At 28.2% G+C, this 14,891-nt stretch overlaps 1 protein-coding gene across 4 annotated transcripts in view; it reads right to left on the reverse strand.

Moving 5' to 3' along the window:
- LOC122504069 overlaps positions 1-14,891 on the reverse strand; it is a 126,766-nt gene that overhangs the window by 76,870 nt on the left and 35,005 nt on the right. For 3 of the 4 annotated variants that reach the window (XM_043614960.1, XM_043614959.1, XM_043614956.1), the window contains exon 1: positions 9,333-9,480. The exons of the other annotated variant lie outside the window; for it this stretch is intronic. The gene's annotated coding sequence lies outside the window, so the exon portion shown is untranslated. Of the gene's footprint in view, positions 1-9,332; positions 9,481-14,891 lie in introns of those variants that run through there. 4 annotated transcript variants of the gene reach the window in all.

The raw sequence follows: 14,891 nt of genomic DNA on the forward strand, positions 1-14,891 counted from the left end.
CTAGATGAATTCAAATTATTCTCATAACGATTTTGTTAAAACAAATACAGCTACATATATTGTAGCGTATACAAACTGATTAAATGACTATTGGTTATTTACGAAAGTTAGAGGAATATAATAGAAATAAAATAAAAGCCTAAAATCTAAATAATTTTCGACGACAGTCTTCTAAATTGTAATATATACATATATGTAAGAATTTATACGAAAAAGTTTTTACAATACAAAAATATATGACAGTTTGATAATTTCGATATTTCTTGACAAATAGAATCCTAGAAAGATTTAACGGAATGATACGATAAATAAATTAACTTTCGAATTTCTCTAAGTAAATTTATAATAAACGATTATTTTAACGAAATGAAATTAAACGATTCAAATGTTTAGATTATTTGTCAATAACAAAAAAAAATGTTCATAGTAAGAGATGATAAAATAAATACTTAAAGCAAAACAATTCCATAAACGAATTTGTCATTAAACGATTGGTTCATTAAAATAAAAATTGATAAGACAGTAAATTTTTAGAAAAACAATGATGAATTATTAAAAACGGAAGGAGATAAAATAAAGAACAGTTTACTAAACCTTAATGACGAATTATTAAAAACGGAGGGAGAATAAAGAACAGTTTACTAAACCTTAAAAACGATTATTAGAAACGAAGGGAGATGAATTGAACAAAAGTATAAATAAATAAATATTAAATTCACACGATAAAATTACGAGACTCATGTAGTCAGAAAATAGTTTAAATTAGTGAAAACTAAATTTTCTGAATTTACAATTGTTTTAAAGAATGTAATATAAAAGTCGAGTTCATTAGAACAGAAAATAAGACACAGAAATTTTATTTTACATTTATATTAAAGATTAGTGAAAACCAGTTGACTGTTAAACAAACGATAGAGTCTAAAAATTAAAACGATTGGTTGAGAAGAATTAATAACGAATTGTATTTGACGACAAAGTATAAATTATATTCCATAATAGATTAACTAATGATAGTTGAAAATAGTAAAAAGTCAAAATATTTATTTAAGATGAGTTTTATCAATCGAAAATACGACAGTTTAAGATCTCTTAAATTGAAAGCAAGGTCAAATAATTCCAATATTTAAAACGTAAAAATTTATATGATTTAAAATAAATTTATGCGACAGTATCTTAATATTAATTTTATACGAACAGTGTTAACAACGATAACTCATAACGATCTTAATTTAACTCATGTGAACCTGAATGTCTGTTAGATATGAAAATACGACTTAGAGACAACAAAAAGCATGACAGTTATACAAGAAGCAGATGTGAACGAAATTTTGATCAGCTAATAAATTTTATAAAATCAACGTATTAGAACAGTTATCAAATCAAGTACAAAAGGAACGTGGAAATAAATAACAGTTTGGAATTCTATAAAAAAGCTCTTGATATTCCTTAAAGAATAACGATTGATTAGTTTTCTATCACGTAGATAAAACTATAAGTTAAGATAAAATTTATATTATAATCTTACTGAAAACAAGTGGAACTTAATCAAATGAATAATTTAACGTTTGACTGAAATTAAAATTATATTTGAACTTCATAAGTAGACGAAACGATCTTTTTGTAATTTTGATTCTTGTAATTCGACTGTTTTAAGACATTATCTCTTGAAATACTAATAATCAAATTTACATTTTTTATTGAAATTTGAGATTAAATATTGCTATTGATGAAAGTCAATATTTTAATAAAATTATGACGATAAGCGAATCCCCGACGAAAAAGTTTGACAAAGTTTTATTTACAACGACTAGTTAAATATGATAATAAAGCTGCAACGATATGTACAAAACTATTAGCGAAATAAATTAAGGCATATGACATGACGGATGTTCATCAAGAATGTATGAAATAATATGTTAAGTACGATTGTGTAAATATCGAATGTTTTTCAATTACATAATAATTGGCTGATATAATAACGAACAACAAAGTTGTGTGATAAAAGTTCAATGTGTAACTATATATATACCTAATAACGACAGATTCCTCTTAGGTAATTTCAAAAAAACAACTAATATGTAAGACAGTTTCTCTTCTAGACAGTTTGAATAAACAAATGATTAAACGACAGTTCTTCTAAGAAAAATTTTAATTAACAACTGAAATACACGACAGTATACGATATGTGACGATGGTAATAAATATACTTAAATGACGAAATTAATTATTTTGAATAATTTTCAGTTACTGAATGAAACTCAGACATAATGATTGGTAGATTGGTAGATGAGCTGTTCGAAAGGTGTCCTAAGATTTACAGAAGTCACATATATCAAATTCGACAATGCTGAAATGTCTAGAATATTCAACTTGACAAAGGATGGACTTGAAACGACTATATTTAAAATAAATTGAGAAACTTATAAATTATTTTAGCTTGAAATTTGTAAAATTGATCATTTTTATTTATATTGTAAACGAGTCAATCTCGGGAGGGAGTGTTGAAATATTGTATATTCGCGCCTAACATCTCGCTTGACTCTAACAGTAGTTTGATTCTACGTCACTGCCGTGTGCGCACGCACTCCTTCTTCTTCTCGATATCGCTTCGACCGTGAACGTCTCGATCGTCAAAGAGCTCTTAATAAACGACCGATTTTATCCGTATTTGTGTGTTCTTATTGACTACATCCTACTCTAAATAATCTGCATGCCAACACATGCAAACAATAATTCCTACATAATTTTTAAATAGTTTAACACCTAATGGACTTCCACCGCATAGTTTAAAACTTAAAATTCGTGCTATTGTAATTCTTTTAAGGAATATGAATTTAGACATTGGACTATGTAATGGTACAAGATTGAAGATAATAAAAATGGAAAATTATTCTATTCATGCAGAAGTTATTAATGGTAAACACAAAAATATGGTTGTAATTTTACCACGAATTACATTATCACCTTCTAATGAAGAAATACCATTTCAAATGACAAGAAAACAATTTCCAATTAGATTAGGATTTACTTTAACTATAAATAAATCTCAAGGACAATCTTTTAAAAAAGTCGGACTTTACTTACCATCTATTAGAATATTATTCATTTATTATTCAAAGGTTGTGCTAATCAAATCTAATTATAATACATACATATTACAATATAATATGAAAGGCTGCGCTGAATATTACGGCAGCGCTTCTAGTACTATGAAAAGGTGCGCTGAATATTACGGCAGCGTCTTTATTATTCAAAACGATAGAAAATAACAATTAAATAATAATATTTCAATATTACTAAAATGATTAAAATTCATTAGAATATTATTCATTTATTATTCAAAGGTTGTGCTAATCAAATCTAATTATAATACATACATATTACAATATAATATGAAAGGCTGCGCTGAATATTACGGCAGCGCTTTTAATACTATGAAAAGGTGCGCTGAATATTACGGCAGCGTCTTAATTATTCAAAACGATAGAAAATAACAATTAAATAATAATATTTCAATATTACTAAAATGGCTAAAATTCATTAGAATATTATTCATTTATTATTCAAAGGTTGTGCTAATCAAATCTAATTATAATACATACATATTACAATATAATATGAAAGGCTGCGCTGAATATTACGGCAGCGCTTTTAATACTATGAAAAGGTGCGCTGAATATTACGGCAGCGTCTTAATTATTCAAAACGATAGAAAATAACAATTAAATAATAATATTTCAATATTATTACTAAAATGATTAAAATTCATTAGAATTTTATTCATTTATTATTCAAAGGCTGCGCTAAGTATTATTGCTGCGCTTTTAACTCTTTAAGGTTTTTATACTTAAATAAGTATAGATTATTTTTTACACAGATGAAAAGTAATAACCATACACCTATCCAAGACGTCCACGTCGTGGTGGTTGGGCAACGTTGTTTAAACACATGATTTAATTTCACAAATTTAAAAACAACGGCTAACATTAGAAGGTTAAAATTATATATTATAATTATAATTATATAAAAGCTGAAAACGTTGAACGAAAAATTTTGTGGACGAAGGAAACATTTTAATATAATATAAGATTACTCGCGTTAGATGGTTAAATTCTATTCGCCTATTGATCCTAAAAATCTATCACTTTCTCAAATGATATTATCTTACCAGATTTCTTTCCGTGTATATACATATACATATATGTACATACATATACGCATGCACAGTTTATCATTATTAAGCATGCGCAGTAGTGTTCTGTCAATGTCAGACATGCGCAGTAGTGTTCTACACGGAGAGAAATAATTTGAATCAAATAAATATATAGATAAAAAAAAATTATTTGAATGAGATAATTTTTTTAGTGTGCTAATACTTTTACGTATGCAAATGGAAGAACATTAATTTATTTATTATAAATTTGGTATAAGGACTACATAATAGTATATTAAGCAACAAGGGTATAAAGGCAGCCATTTGTTTACGGTGATTTTTGTGACACGAGTGGAGGTCGAGGGCGCCGTAGGCTCCCCGAGACCTCTACTCGTGTCACAAAAATCATCGTAAACAAATTGGCTGCCTTTATTCCCGTGTTACTTACGATATTTTCTATTCCTAATGCACAAAAGTGTCGATTTCAGATAGCAGACGACAGGGAATAAAAGTCAGTCACTTGTTCGGCTTATATGAAAATAGCGGCCGTTTTCTCCCTTGGCCAAAAATCACGCATGGGATCAGCTGTTATGTTTGCACATGGAAGAAAATGGACGCCATTTTCATATGGTCGAACAAATGAGTGACTTTACTCCCTGTCGTCAGCTATCTAAAAGCGCCATTTTTGTGCATGTGGGATAAAAATAATTATTTGACGCAATTAAAGAGATATTGGTCTTAATTAAAATAATTAATTATGAAAAATAATTGCATATTTGATATAAATAAGTGAAATTCCACGTCAACACGGACAGAGCTCTAAACAAAAATTGCTTTGATGGATTTAAACGTTCTAGGGCTTAAAGGATTTCTACATTCATGTACTTTAAGATGCCGATAGGCGTTTTTTGCAAATTTTCATTTCCGATGCCAATAGAGCTGTCAAAAGTAAAATGGTCCAAAAATTTCAAAATACATTTATGAATTAAAAGCAAAAAACGAGGTAAATTATTCTGTAACTCATTCTTTAACAGTTTTTTAAGGTCCCCGAATATAAATCTAAAGTTTTTTTTTTAAATCTAAGATGTCGGATCCAATATGGCGGACACAATTCAAATTTTATCAGATTCGATTAAAACTTGTTACTCAGGGGTTTTTAGGGTTTACGAATCGGAAGTCACTTTTTTAAAATTCAAAATGTCGGAAAAAATTTTCAAATTTGATCCGATTCCCTTAAAACGTGTTACTCGGAAGCTTATGGGGCCACAGATTACAAATATGAAATCACTTTTTAGAAATAAAAATGGCGGATCCAATAAGTTGGAAAATTTTTTTAATTTGATCAGATATAATTAAAACGTGTTACTCGGGGGTTTTTTAAAGTTTTTTTTTTTCTTAGTCAAATATTGGCAACTAATATCGGGCTATTATTGCCAGCGTCTTGGGATGATCACGACTTTGCCAAGCATTGGCAGCCAATATTGGATCACTATTGGCTGCCAAGGCAAATTCCGGACTTTCCAAGCCATGGTTATTCATTGGCAACAAAGATTGGACCAATATTAATGACCAATTATTCACCAATGCTTAAAAATTAAATTAATGCTTGATTACCAATATTGAACCAACGTTTGAAATCAATATTTTACAAATACCAACATATAGCAAAAATTTTTCAAAAAAAAAATTAAATTAGTAATCTAAAAAAAATTAATTTAATTAGAACACTCTGTTAAAAGCAGAATGTGATAAAAATCAGACAAAGACAAAATTTGTCTAAGTTTGAGAATGCAAGCGTCTCTTCTTATATAGAACTGATAACACAACTTCCTGGTGAGTGAAAGAAGCTCTGGCGCACCCTGGTTTTCGATTTTGAAATGTCCCGCGCTGCTTCAAAGTATATGCTCGAAATTACTTTGGATAAGTGCCACCAGGGTGCGCCACAGTTTCTTCCTCTCACCAGCAAGTTGTGTTACCAGTTCTATATAAGAAGAGACGCTTGCATTCTCAAACGTAGACAGATATTATCTTTGTCTGATTTTTATCACATTCTGTTTTTAACAGAGTGTTCAAATTAAATTAATTATTTTTCTTTCTTTAGGTTTAGATTAGTAATTTAATTTTTTTTTTAAATTTTTACTATATGTTGGTATTTGTAAAATATTGATTTCAAACGTTGGTTCAGTATTGGTAACAAATAAATAACCAAGCATTAATTTCATTTTAAAGCATTGGTCATTAATTGGTCATTAATATTGATCCAATCTTTGTTGCCAATGAATATCCAAGGCTTGGAAAGTCCGGCATTTGTTTTGGCAGCCAATAGTGATCCAATATTGGCTGCCAATGCTTGGCAAAGTCGTGATCATCCCAAGACTCTGTCAATAGTGGCCCAATATTGGTTGCTATTATTGCACCATCATTGGTACTGCTGGCTTCCAATATAGGACCATTATTGCGCCAATGGTTAATTTCCCATTGGGTATGATTGAAAAAAATGTCCAATTTTGATACACTTTGCTTAAAGTTTGTAATAATAATAAATTGTTTACATTATTGAACAGTATGAAGCTAGAATTTCTTAAAAGTGACTTTAAATTCGGAATCAGATACGCTAAAAACCCCCGAGTAACACTTTTTAATTAAATATGATCAAATTTTAAAATTTGTCCACCATATTGGATTTATCATTTTCAATTTCCACAAAGTAACTTTATATTCATAATCTGCGACCCCAAAAGCCCCCGAGTAACACGTTTGAAGGGAATAAGATCAAATTTGAAAATTTTTTTCGCCATATTAGATCCGCCATTTTGAATTTTTAAAAAGTGTCTTTACACTACTGGTCAAAATTGAGAGACCACCCATTTTCAGGCGAATGAAAATCGTTTTAAAGCATAAAATTTATTGAAACTAAAATTTTTTTCTGCTCATTTTTTTAAAGATGATAAAATTTTGAACAGAACAAGATATTTCAGAAGTCGTTTGGCCAATAGTTCATTTATATATTTTTAAAAAATCGCCATTTTCAATGTTTTACAAAAATTTGAATAACTTCTAAAATAATAAACGCTTTTTAATGATCTTAGGCTTATTTTAAAGGTTATTTGCTACACTATAAGAATTACTTATAGGCATTAACGTGCAATTTTTTTCTTAAAAAATGCAGGCGGTCAAACTTGAACGAAAAAAATATAAAAAATTTGAAACATTCTTATTTACAGAAAAATAATTTTTTAAATTCAAACGTATTTTTTTATTAAATTTTCTTAAAAAATCTACACCATATAATGTTTTATATATTTTCTAAAATAGTTTTTAGTACAGAAAAATTGTTCCAAATTTTTTGAATTTTTTTGGTCCAAGTTTGACGGCCTGCATTTTCTAAGAAAAAAATTACAAGTTAATGTCTATAAGTAATTCTTATAGTGTAGCAAATGACCTTTAAAATAAGGTTAAGATCATTAAAAAGCGTTCATTATTTTAAAAGTTATTCAAATTTTTGTAAGACATTGAAAATGACGTTTTTTTAAAAATATCTAAATAAAATATTGGCTAAATGACTTCTGAAAGATCTTGTTCTTTTCAAAATTTTATCATCTTTTAAAAAATAAAAAGCAAAATATTTTAGTTTCCATACATTTTATGTTTTAAAATGTTTTTCAATCACCTGAAAATGGATGATCTCTCAATTTTGACCGGTAGTGTAGATTCGTAATCAGCGACCCTAAAAACCACCGAGTAACAAGTTTTAATCGAATCTGATCAAATTTGAATTTTGTCCGCCATATTGGATCCGACATTTTAGATTTAAAAAAAAAAATTTGATTAATATTCGGGGACCTTAAAAAACTGTTAAAGAATGAGTTACAGAATAATTTACCTCGTTTTTTGCTTTTAATTCATAAAAGTATTTTGAAATTTTTGGACCATTTGACTTTTGACAGCTCTTTTGGCATTGGAAATGAAAATTTGCAAAAAACGCCTATCGCCATCTTAAAGTACATGAATGTAGAAATCTTTTAAGCCCTAGAACGTTTAAATCTATCAAAGCAATTTTTGTTTAGAGCTCTGTCCGTGTTGACGTGCGGAGTGTCCCATAAATATTTAGTTATTTTAAAAAAATTATTTTATTGATGCAAATAAATATTTATTTGAATTAAAATCCATGCATTACTGAATCAAGTAATTTTTCTTATTGATTTAAAGCAATATTTATTAGATCCAATTATTCCATTCATTTGACTTAAATAATTCGAATTTGCTACAAATATCTATTTATTTGATACTAAAAAATAAAATTTTTATATCAAGGGCAGTTTCATACGAAAAGTAAATGGTGGATCACCGATTTTTCTTAAAGTTTGTAATTTTGTAGTATTTGGGGTACTAAATAACTGTGCCAAAGAGTTTTGTAAACAAAAATTTTTTGCAAGATATTTAGATTTGAAAAATCAGAAACTAAAAATAAATAAATAAATGTCAATTTTTTATAATATTAAAAAAAAGTTAAGAAAAATTAAATTTTCAATAATTTGTTTAAACAATAATTTTTTATTGTTAAAAAAATATGCTAAAAACATCATAGAGTTTCCTAAAAAAATTATTTTCTCAAAATTTAAACCTTCCTTAATAAGTGGTTAAATTTTAAAAGAAGTGCTTTTTGATATTTTTGAGAAAAAAATTTTTGAAGTTTGCGCTACGAGTTTTTGTGCGTAGCGCTAACTAAGCAGCGCCTAAATCAGTGTATTTTAAAAGATGATATGACCTTTACTGCTCGCCTCTAATACATTTATCAATTATATACGTATATATTATTATTATATACAGTTTAACTATATATTTTTAACTTATTTATAAAAATTATTTTCCTTTTTTATTGTAAAAAATCTTTTCCTCCACACTTTATCCAGGGTTATATTTCTAATTTTTTATGTTTATGGTCTTCAGTGGAACAAAAGTCAAATGTCTTCCGAGCGAGCGAGGAATATGATGCTAGTTAATAATAATAATAATTCCAGAATAATTAATAATTAATTTAGGCATTAATTAACTAAGTATTTTAATAAAACATACAAAAATGGGCATTGTTTATGTTGCATGTTATAATTTGTAAATATTAGTAGTGTAATAATTTTTAACAAATATTAAGTTATTATTCAAAGTACGAAATTCTTACCTTCTAAATGTCAAATTTATTTGTATACTCAATGCGCAGAAACAATCAAATGTACTTTACCATTTGCTATTTGTTTAAAACTTAATGCAACGTTGAAGTGGACAAAATGTTGCGTTCAAAATTTTTATCTAATTTTCCAGCTTTATGAATTTTAATATTAGTATGTATTCAAAATATCTCTAGACTTTATGTACTGTTAACCAATTGAAAAGCTACATGTGCAACACGTATAGATTAAAGGAAGAAAATATTAGTTGTTAGCTCACAAAATTTTCATATATGAATTTATGCTTTGAAAATAGTTAATATACTTTGAAAATTGAATATTATTATCGTCTAGAAAAATGTTAGCCTATAGAGGACAATAATTGTTGCTGTTTAACTTGTCCAAAATAAATTATTTCACATTAACCCATTAGCGCCCAACTCGTGAAAATTGTTTGGTCATTTTCAAGCTACGTAATTATAAATAAAACGGTTGACAATTTATACCAGAGGTACATTTTCTAAACGTTTGAATGTGCTCTTTCCGATTCCGGTGTCAAAAATAAATTTCGTCCAAACCAAAATTAAATATGGCGGTTTTAATGTCAAAAAACACAAAAAAATTAATTTTTTCAAGTTTGACATTTTTTTCACCTCGAAAAAGTGTAAGAATAACATTCCATTTTCAACCATCGGTGCATAAAAATTATACACTTTCGAGAAAAATAAAGTAGACTTTAAAATTTCAAGATGGCGGACCAATATGGCGTCAAATCTAATGTAAAAATTTAAAAATTTTGGTCAATATTCTTCATATTGCCGAAAAGTCAATGAATTTGGCTAGAATTTGTTACTCAGGGGTTTTTGGTGTCGCTGATTACGAATATGAACTTTATTTTCTAAAATTCAAAATGGCGGATCCAATATGGCGGACGAGTTTTATAAAAATTCATCGAATTCACTTGAAACTTGTCACTCAGGGGTTTTTGGGGTCGCTGATTACGAATATGAAATTAATTTTTAAAATATCAAAATGACGGATTCAATATGGCGGACAAGAAACTTCAAATTTCATTATATTGGCTTAAATCTTGTAATTCGGGGGTTTTTTGGGTCGCTGATTACGAATATGAACATTATTTCCAAAAATTCGAAATGGCGGATGCAATGTGGCAGATAAATTTTTTAAACTTGATCAAATTCACTTGAAACCTGTTACTCGGGGGTTTTTGGGGACGCTGATTACAAACCCCCGAGTTACAAGATTTAAGCTAATAGAATGAAATTTGAAGTTTCTTGTCCACCATATTGAATTCGCCATTTTGATATTTTAAAAATTAATTTCATATTCGTAATCAGCGACCCCAAAAACCCCTGAGTGACAATTTTTAAGTGAATTCGATGAATTTTTATAAAACTCGTCCGCCATATTGGATCCGCCATTTTGAATTTTTGAAAATAAAGTTCAAATTCGTAATCAGCGACACCGAAAATCCCCGAGTAACAAATTTCAGGCGAATTCATTGACTTTTCGGCAATATGAAGAATATTGACCAAAATTTTTAAATTTTTACATTAGATTTGACGCCATATTGGTCCGCCATCTTGAAATTTTTAATTCTACTTTATTTTTCTCGAAAGTGTATAATTTTTATGCACTGATGGTTGAAAATGGAATTTTATTCTTACACTTTTTCGAGGTGAAAAAAAATGTCAAACTTGAAAAAATGAATTTTTTGTGTTTTTTGACATTAAAACCGCCATATTTAATTTTGGTTTGGACGAAATTTATTTTTGACACCGGAATCGGAAAGAGCACATCTAAAACGTTTAGAAAATGTACCTCTGGTATAAATTGTCAACCGTTTTATTTATAATTACGTAGCTTGAAAATGACCAAAGAATTTTCACGAGTTGGGCGTTAACTCTCCGTCACACACATGAGAAAAAATTACGACTTTACACAAGTTTAGAGGGAATCCCTCACCACATTGTAAAATAAGCAACAATATAACATAAACAAAGAAATCAACAAAAATTTAGTTTTAACACAAACTTACAAATATGTAGTAAATTATTCTAAATTATAAAATTAATAAAATTAATTTTCGGTCTCAAAAATAAAAATTAATTACAGGAATGCACATCTTCGAAGGAATTCCACTTGATATGTAAAAATAATGTAACATTAACAAATGATCAAAAAAATCATTAAACAATTTATTTTAATTATATTTATAATATAATGTTGTCATTAACCAACAGTGGAACAAAAAATGTTTGAAAACTTGATTTTTTTATTTAACATAACCTTACTTTTTCGAGTTTTTTCTGGCTTTGAAGCTTTCTAATTAAATATTAATTATGTTTAAACTAAATGTTTTTTTAGAAATGTGTTGAGGAGTAAATTGTCGAAAGGTATAGAAACTGATTTTATTTTGCAATGAGGAAAACAAAAGTTATTTAAAAAATACTGAAACCGTAGAGGGAATCCCTCTCTAGGTGTGTGACGGAGGGTTAATCCTCCTGGTTAATGCAAAGATTCTGATTCTTTCCCTTTACCCAAATAAACCAATTGCTCAGTTTTTGTTAATTTTTTGTTATACTTTTTAACTATTAGATATGATTATATGAATCTTCTGCCTACTTCATTGACTGTTATTATTGTTATCAATATTTAACAGAAATTTAATGAATATAGTTTCATGAAATACTTAAAATATTAAAAAGTTATCTACTTTATCCAAAAAATTCGTTTAATATTTATTTTTGTTTCTTAATTATTTAATTATATATCCATCTTGATCTTTATAACTTGGCTCTTCAAGTATTTTACAGTAGTAAAACTTTTCTTAAAGAGAATAAATCTTTGGATGAAATTCTGAAAAAATTCGCTAAAGAAAATAATTTTTGTTAACTCCTTAACTGTCGGACGGAAAATACTAAATGTGTACAGAATGCCAAAAATAAAAAATCAAAATGGCGGATCCAAAATGTCAGACGAATTTTTTAAAAATTGATCCAAATTATGACAGAAGACTTTTTTAAAAATCGATTTAATTTACCTGAAATTTGTTAGGTACTCGGGGTTTTTCGAGGTCGCTAACTACGAATATTATGACGGTTTTTCAAAATTCACAATGGCGGATCCAATATGGCGAACGACTTTTTTAAAAATTGATCCAATGTACCTGAAATTTGTTAATCAGGGGTTTTCGGGGTTGTTGATTACGAATCTGATATCGGTTTTTCAAAATTCAAAATAACGGATTCAATATGGCGGACGACTTCTTTTAAAATCGATCCAATATACCTGAAATTTCTTACTTGGGAGTTTTTAGGGTTGCTGATTACGAATCTGATATCAGTTTTCAAAATAAAAAATGGTAAGATGGTAAGATGTGCATAAAAATGATAAACTGAAAAACTTAAAAATAACCTATACATTTATCTATTTGAAATATCACTATTTTTCAATGTTATGTCATCTTATAAAAATAATAACTATTATTATAAGTTATGTTTATCGATTTTTAAAAAAGTCGTCTGCCATTTTGAATTTTAAAAATCGACATCAGATTCTCAATCAGCAACCCCAAAAACCCCCGAGTAACAAATTTTAAGGTAAATTGGATCGAATTTTAAAAAAATCGTCTGCTGTATTGGATTCGCCATTTTGAATTTTGAAAAACCGACATCAGATTCGTAATCATCAACCCCGAAAACCTCCGAGTAACAAATTTTAAGGTAAATTGAATCGATTTTTAAAAAAGTCGTCCGCCATATTCAATCCTCCATTTTGAATTTTGAAAATCTGATATCAGATTTGTAATCAGCTATCCCGAAAACTTCCAAGTAACAAATTTCACGTAAATCGGATCGAGGTAATTAGTGAGACTGATTATTTATAATTAAATAAATTCTTTATTCGAGTGAAAATAAGTAGTGATTATTTCTCAATCCAACGAATACGAGCCTTAGTAGGGTGGTGTAATTGAAACAGTAAATACAGCCGTATTTAGAGTCGTTTTTACAGTCGTACATAAATACTATTTTTTTCCATATTCATTAAATATAATATTTCTCTAAAATAATATATTTTTTCAGATAAGTATTAAAATATAATTTATTCTTAAATAATTTTAAATTCACAGGCACACAAAAAAAAGTGTCGTGGCCGAGACACTACAGTAGTATATTCCCATGTATTTTTGGCCGCTGAATCCGAATCTGAAGTCCGAATGCTCAAATTGGTTCTTTTTTTGAGTTATACTCAAAAAACGACTCAAAACACGAATTTGAACCAAAAAAATTAAAAATTTTTTTTGTGACATGACAATAGCATATTTCCATGTATTTTTTCCCGCTGAATCCGGATTCGAAGTCAGAATTGACAGATGTGCTCAAAATTATGAGCTAAACTCAAAAAACGACTCAAAAAACCGAATTAAAATGACGAAAATGAAAAAAATTTTCTGTGACATTGCAAAAGTATATTCCTATGTATTTTTGCATGCTGAATCCGAATTCGAAGTCAAAATTGACAGATTTGCTCAAAATTTTGAGATAAACTCAAAAAACCACTCAAAAAAAGACTCAAAAAACCGAATTAAGATGAAAAAAATTTTTTATGACACTACACTACTATATTCCCATGTACTTTTTCCCGCTGAATCCGAATTCGCAGTCAGAATTGACAGATTTGCTCAAAATTTTGAGATAAGCTCAAAGAACTGATAAAAAAAGCGATTTAAAATAAAGAAATGGCAATTTTTTGCTATGACACTACATTACAGTATTTCCATATCGGATCTCGCATTTAAAGTCAGAATTGACAGATTTATGACTGATTTGCTCAGAATTTTGAGATATACTCAAAAAACTGATAAAAATGTAATTTAATATGAATAAAGGAAATTTTTTGCTATGACACTACACTAGTGTATTCCCATGTATTTTTTCACTGTGATTCCAAAGTCAGAATTTTCAAAGTGGCTCAAAATTTTGGATTTCATTAAAAGTACTCAAAAACATGCATGCTTGTACCTGTAACCAGGGTTTGAGTTCTAAAAAATTTTATGTCATTCTGATAATTCTAACTTCGAATTTGTATTCAGCGTATATAAAATTCATGAGAATACACTACCGAATACCAAAAAAATGAACTCTTTTGCATTAAATTAAATTTTGAGCATTTTTGGATTTAACTTAAAATTTTGAGCCAATTTAATAATTTTAACTTTGAATTTAGAAGCAGATGTAAAAACATGAGAATATACTAATGTAGTGTACTAACAAGAAAAGTAGAGTTTCTTGACTTTAATTTTTGTAACTTAACAGATTTTCTTGTGTGTCTCAAAATTTTGAGCCATTAGAATAATTCTGACTTCAAATGCGAGATCCGAGTGTAAAAATATATAAAAATACTGTAATGTAGTGTTATAGCAAAAAATTGCCATTTCTTTATTTTAAATCGCTTTTTTATCAGTTCTTTGAGCTTATCTCAAAATTTTGAGCAAATCTGTCAATTCTGACTGCGAATTCGGATTCATCGGGAAAAAGTACATGGGAATA

Source organism: Leptopilina heterotoma, unplaced genomic scaffold (assembly GCF_015476425.1).
Source record: "Leptopilina heterotoma isolate Lh14 unplaced genomic scaffold, ASM1547642v1 Lhet_278, whole genome shotgun sequence".
Classification (NCBI taxonomy): domain Eukaryota; kingdom Metazoa; phylum Arthropoda; class Insecta; order Hymenoptera; family Figitidae; genus Leptopilina; species Leptopilina heterotoma.